Genomic DNA, 6,849 nt, shown 5'->3' with positions numbered 1-6,849 from the left:
GGAAGTATAATCTTGTATCTAACATTTTCTTAACCTGGAATATTGAGAATCATTACACGTTCTGTTGATTTGTGTGGCACAAATAGAGAATGGAGAAAAATACTTATATTAAAAGAAGTGGAAATTATTTAAACACTCAACCATAATTAGAAATATATAAAAATATAAAGGAAAAAATTAAATATGAAAAAAATAAATAGTTAAAATTATGGATAAAGTGCCATGTTGCATAGGTAAAGAATGAAGAAAAAGAGTCATATTGAAATGAAAATTATTTAGACACTTGCTCATTATTAAAAATATTAAAAACAGTTAAAATTATGTTTTGATCTTTAATCTCATTTATGTATTTTTAAGCACCACAATGACTTACCGAGTTTAATCTCGTCTCTCCCTATTACTTACCACAACGACCACCTAAAAATTTGATTGGAATGCTAAAAAGTAATGTAAATAACTTAACTCTAAAATTTTAAAATGAAAATTTTAAAAACAATGAATCATCATTAAAAAAAAACAAAAATAAAAAATTACAACCATTATAATAAAATAAATTGGCACAAATTCATCTTCATTCCAAATTTATAAGTTCTAAGCTAAGATAGACTTATGCTACTTGTAAGTTTTGCTAATGCACAATCATGTTCGAGTTACAATCAAATTACTTTTTAATGTATTATACAAATCAATTTCATATATTTCCTCTTATTTGATTAGATATAATTTTAATGACTCAATATGTGAAAGTAATTATATTTCAGCTTGTTCTTGATGGGGGTGACAAATCGGGCTAACGAAGTTACGTGTGGGTATTCATGACTACCACCTCGCTGTTGGTGCGAGGACCGACCTCCCTGTCCTCTCATGACATCTTGTGTACAAGAGGCATTATTGTTGTTTGTGTGAAACCTCCATCAACCTCGAAGCGAGCGACAAGAGGCGACCGTTGAAGGTTTATGGAGGGTGGTGTGGTCTTCTGCCAGGAATCTAGGCATGGTATCATTTTGGAGAGAGTAGATTGAGTTTCGGGCACGGGAATAGACAATATAGAGGGCACCTTGTCTGGGAAAGGTGGCGACTTCATCCTCGACGTCCCCTCCCTAGCTTCCGAGTCAGTAACTTGGGTAATTTCCTTGTTGGTGTGTGGTATTTGGTTCTTTTGAGTGGGAGAGGATTTGGGTCTCTGGTTCTGAAAATCATTCAGGTCCTGCTGTGGGTGGGTGGGTTCTCCTTTGCGTCGGGGCAGAATTTGGCTCGCCGTCCTCTTTAGTTGTTTCAAGGGGTTTTGCAAGGTTAAGTGACTTATGTGGCGCAAGTCTGTTGAGTTCAGGTGTTCTAGCCAATGGTTGTCTTACAAAGGGTCGAGGACGACGAATTGCAGGTCCAACTCCTTGTTGCTGGTTGGAAATTGTGGTCCCTTGCTCTTCTCATGGGTTGGCTGTCTGTGGTCCTACTGGCGTGGGTGGGGCTATTCTTTGCAGTTGAAGTTGTAGTCAGTGTAGTATTTTGCTGGTTAGCTCTGTCCCTTCTCAGCAGTGCAGATTCTGCCATATTGTGCCTTATACCTCGTATTGCCTGTTCTTTTTTTGAGCCGATGCACAATTCAGATGGTCAGGGAGGACGAGAGTCTCCATTGCAAGTGGCAGTGGCGACCACTGGCTCCGGCGAGGGCAGTAGAAATGCTGGTCGTTCAGGTCAGGCGGTCTCTAGGGCTCACGGTGGCTCAATGATGGACCGTGGGGGTCTCATCTCGCGGACTCAACAACGGGGTGGAGCGATGCGCCACAGAGGCACGGGTAGACGAGGGAAGATGAGTCGTTTGGGGCGCAGAACGAGACAATAACGTCAATGCTATTTGGAAAACTGTCGGGATTTGATTCAGTCAGTACTGGAACGCCTAGAAACCTCGGAGTAGGTGCGATAGGAAGAACATGCAGAACTTATTGCCACATTGAACAAAATGCATTACTTCCAGTGCCATGTTCGAGAGTGCATCGTGGTGGTCTGGCGAGGTCAAAATCTGTTGTTCGAGAAGGTGGAGAAGTTGGAGTCATGGATGACCCACTTCGAAGAGTACGCCCAATGTTCCTTCTATCCTCCTCCTCCTTGAGGGACAACTCCAAACAACCCAACTTCCATTACTTCAGATGAATCGCATGGTTACATGTGTTTTACTTGTTTTATGTGTCTACTGGTGCTTTTGGCCTCCTAAGTTGCGGACTGTGTCTCTAGTTGTATTTCTGTTTCTTTGCCATATGCTGATCGCGATAGTCAACAAACCCGGTCGGAGTGAGACTACCTGAATTTTGCTACTGATGTACCTCTTTGTGATGAATGAATATAATCTTGATTTACAAAAAAAAAATTATATTTCAACATGGTTAGAAGATGTTTGATTTTACATAATTTAAATGATTGTTACATAGATTTGACACTCTCTTCTTCCATATTAAAATTATCCAAAGGCATGACCCTAGACCACATTGAGTATGACTAATTGTCATAAAGTTGGAAGGATATATGTCATGGCCGTGGGTGACTTGATCTTTGCTAAGTCATAAACTTTTATTATACCATTTAATGAAGATTGCATTTTGATATGAAAGTTAATATCATGAAATGATAAAATGAAATTAAAAATATGGAATTATATATATATATATATATAAATCATTCTTCATTGAAAACTTAATGATAAAGATGAATTGTAGTGAAATTTTGGTAAGAAATAAGATCTTATGAGGATGAATTGATTAGTTAATTATAAAAACCACCATTATATATATGAGAAAAGTTGTATGCATTAAAAAAACATATATAATTTTCTAATTTAAATAATCTCTGTATTCCGCTTGTGTGATCCATAATGAATCCTAATGATGAACCACACTTGTTGGTTTGAAACGCGTCCGCCAAAATTTTTCTTATTTGATTTGTACCGAAAAACTTTACTTAATTAAATAATATCTGTTTTGTAAAAGAAAAAATTGATAATAGTAAAATCAATTATAATTTAGTTGTTAATAGATAATAATGATAATGGCTTACTATTTACAAACTTTTTCTCTCTTTATATATAAAATTAAATAATTAACTATTATTTAAAAAAAACTACTTGTCTTAAATAATTTGCTAATAACTCATAAAAAGATTTCCACCCCTACCAAAATACATTTGAGTATTCCACCACTAATATGTAGAAAAATAAACTCACACCCACTAATACATTTGAAGATTCTACCAATTGATTATTGGTTTAATTCCCCACGCGCCATGCATTACATGGGCATAAATGCAACAATTACCAATTAATTATTGATTTAATTCCCCTCGCGCCATGCATTACATGGTCATAAATGCAACAATTTTCTACCTAATTATTTGATGAAAAAAAGGTGCAAAAAGGTGTTGAGGCACACATGCAACATTTGCTTCATAATTATTTGAGGAAAAAAAATAGTCCAAAATGGCGTTGAGGGACTGTATAATCTCGCTTTAGTACATCCAGCCGTCAGATCATCGACATAATTTATTTGCTTCAAAACACCGATCAGCGATCCTCACAACAGGTGGCAGACCGTATGGGCGACCGGCGATAGCCAGTGGAGTATGCCGTGGTCACTGCCTTTGTCCGTCACTGCTGTATATTAATCGGGAGGCCTGGTTGGCGAGCTGGTTTTTTCTTGTATTTTCAGTCGGACAGAACGCTGAAGTGTGCAAACAATTTTCTCGCAGAGTTTATGACGTATTGGGTAAGGTATCTTGCTTGAGTGTATGCTTTTTCCTCTTTCTGCGTTAAATTCTTGAAATTTATTTCAGCATTAAGCTATTTTCATTTAGGCCGTGTAGCATTTGCATTTGCTGAATCATTTTGAAGCGTTCTTGCTCGATTTGTTTGCTTCTTTATATCTGTTTCAAGCGGCTGTGAAATTCTCGCCATCCTTTTCCCCATTCTGTAGCATTTGGAGTACCTTGGAGGTTTTTCCACTGCAGTAGCCGTTTTTTTTGAAAATGCAGAGAATTCTGCCTTGGATATAGCCCAAACCTTTCCCTGCATTTGTGAATGCCGCGTTTCTTTTCTATTTTCCTTTTATTTCGTTAGTGTTTTGCAGTTAACGCACTGCAATTGGACCCCGGACAACCCCGGTAGGTTGACTTACCTTTCAACGGCTACATGACAGTGCCACCCTGTGTCTTCCCTATCAGCTTCATTCTTGCTTGCTTTGTCTTGCGATACTCGTTAAGGTAATCCGCAAAAACAGACAAGAAAGCTTCAAAGATTAAACTCTCTTTTGAGATATTTTAGGCTTCATTGTTATCTCAAAAAATTGTTAATAAATCGATTATGAGTAGGTACATGTAGTTTAGTGTTTTAGCATTTTATTCCAACATTGATTCCTTCTGTTTTAGATTGTCGGATATGTTGTGTGGGCGAAGCCCTATTTAAGGTTCCGTCCATAATATTTCCGAATCACGAAAGAGTGGGTCTGTGTACTTAAGCACCACAGATCTTTCATGTGAGTCCCTAACACCCACTCAAGTCAACACACATGTCATAAGCATCTAACAATTTATCTTGCTTACGAGCTTTTTCGGCAGCAAGGTGCTAATAAGGACTTCTAGCTAGTAAAAGAGCCTTGGAAGGACCCTTCAACTAGCAATGTGAAGAACTGCAACCTCTGTTTAGCGCTTGTGAATTCTTGATTGGAGTTGCATCTGGTGCGTAAGTGGTGGCTCCTTCCAAGTGACCTTGCCGTAAGCCTTAAGAAATCAACTGAAAGCTTAGTTCCCATAGAAATTGAAGCACTCAATGCTCTGCGATGTACCATACGAAAATGCTGTCGAATAGAGTTTACACACTTACTCTGATTTAATCAAAGCTTCCTATTTGTTCTCACTCTCCTGATCTCCATTCCTAAGATATATTTTGTAGCTTCCAAGTCCTTCATATCAAATTGGGCTTCATATCAAATTGTGCTGAAAGTGAAACTTTAAATCATGAATCACACCTTTACTCTTACCAAAGAATAACACATCATCTACATATAGAGTGATAACAAGGAAATTACCACAACATCATCTAGATATAGAGTGATAACAAGGAAATTATCACAATTTTGTTTGTAAAACATACAATGATATTATTTGGATCTCAAAAACCCAATCGCAATTGCAGGCCTAACAAAGTCTTTGCCCCAATGTTTTTCCTCATTAGGTTCATTACCCATGAGTGGTTGTAGATGTATTTTGTAATGCATTTGGGATGTTCTACAATGTTTTCTACCCACTTCACTTTGCCTATGCCCTCAAGCATGAGGTATATGCAATGTGCAGCACATGGAGTCCAAAATATGGTCTTATATTTGGACTCAAGCATCTTTCCAACAAGAACATAGTTTGAGGCATTATTTGTGATGACCTATAGAACACTCTGCTCCCCCACTTCCTTAATAATGTCATCCAAAAGCTCAAATAGAAGGTTTGCATCCTTCACTTTATTAGATGCATCAACTGATCTAAAAAACATGGTTCCTTGAGGGCAAGAAACGAGGAAATTAATGATAGTGCGGTTCTTTCCATTTGTCCATCAATCTGACATGATTGAACAACCCGTTTTGAGCTATGACTTTTTATACTCAGCGAAATACTCATCAATGGAAGAAATCTCTATCTTCAAAAGAGCTCCCCGCAAGTCATGCATAGTAGGGCCTTTGAAGCCCTTTCTTGTAGCTATAACAGAGTCCCACATAGCTTGGTAATAAGGTGAGCGAGCAACATTAAATGGGATATCTGCATCATACCACCATCTAGCAATGTATTGAAAAGAAGATTCTTTGCATTGTTTTTTCCAATGTTCATCCAAAGTGGGTTGACGACTTGGCTGGGAGGAAGTGGGATTAGAGGAGGCAGTGGTGGCAAAGGATGAGAAATAACTCTAGATATTCGACCTCTCCGTTCCTTTAGATTGTTGGCCTTGATGAAAAGGCCCAAGAGCAGGAGGAACATAGTGAAAGGGGTGATTGGTGGAAGGGATAAAAGAGGAGTCTTGAATCTCAAAATCGTCATACCCACTCTCTTTCATGACTTGTAAAATTTCCTTCTTCTTTGCTCTTTCATGGCTTGTAAAATTTCCTTCTTCTTTGCTCTTTCATGACTTGTAAAATTTCATTCTTCTTTGCAATTTCTTCTTGGATAGCCTTCTCCCTAGCCTTATTCTCCTCAAACTTGTCAAACTTGGGAAGGTATTTTGCCCTAACATGACCTAACTCTTCTTTTGGTGCATCATGTGGCTTTACTTTGCCTCTTATCCCAACCAAGTGTTGTTTCAACCTGAGAATACCCCCACCTCCAATAGATTTATTGCAAAATTTGCATATCATTTTTCCATCAATCAAATCACAATGAGCCCTTGCATTGTCCTTGGCTTTTGGAGGCATGGTGGCTAGAAATATTTGAAATTTGCAAAGAAATAAGCCATTAAAAAAAAAATTGCAGCTAAGAAAAATGGAAAACCTAAGATAAATTTGGGGAAAAAATGGGCATATTTAGCCTACAAAATTTGATAGCAAAGAACTAGAGATTTGATAACAATGTAGCATAGAACACATAAAAAATTAAATACATGGACAATAGTGAAATATGGATTTTTCAAGCGAAAATCCTTATTTGGAAATGCAAACTAGCTTCCTTAACGTCCTCTTAAAGATGCCAAGTCTACTAACAACTCCAAACTATCTCCAAAATAGCTCCAAGTCCAACTCCAAGCCTCCAAGATGACTACTCAGCCAAAACTCAACACTCTCCAAGCTCCCAATAAAACTCACAAAAACTCCAAATGAGATGTGTGAG

The 6,849-nt window shown here is 37.7% G+C and overlaps 1 protein-coding gene across 2 annotated transcripts in view; it reads left to right on the top strand.

The window, feature by feature from the left end:
- The first annotated feature begins 3,595 nt into the window (after positions 1 to 3,595).
- The window catches only part of LOC149139381 (factor of DNA methylation 1-like), a 149,575-nt gene continuing 146,321 nt past the window's right edge, over positions 3,596 to 6,849 (top strand). Inside the window, exon 1 of one of the 2 annotated variants that reach the window (XM_089448100.1) lies at positions 3,596 to 3,757. The gene's annotated coding sequence lies outside the window, so the exon portion shown is untranslated. The remainder of the gene's footprint in view (positions 3,758 to 6,849) is intronic. The other variant, XM_089448099.1, reaches the window with a different exon arrangement.

This window comes from Pinus tabuliformis, chromosome X (assembly GCF_031772625.1).
Source record: "Pinus tabuliformis cultivar Carrire ecotype Pingquan chromosome X, CPIR1, whole genome shotgun sequence".
NCBI classification, from domain to species: Eukaryota; Viridiplantae; Streptophyta; class Pinopsida; order Pinales; family Pinaceae; genus Pinus; species Pinus tabuliformis.
Note: the sequence above shows the minus strand (reverse complement) of the source record. Positions and strands in the feature narration are given on the sequence as shown.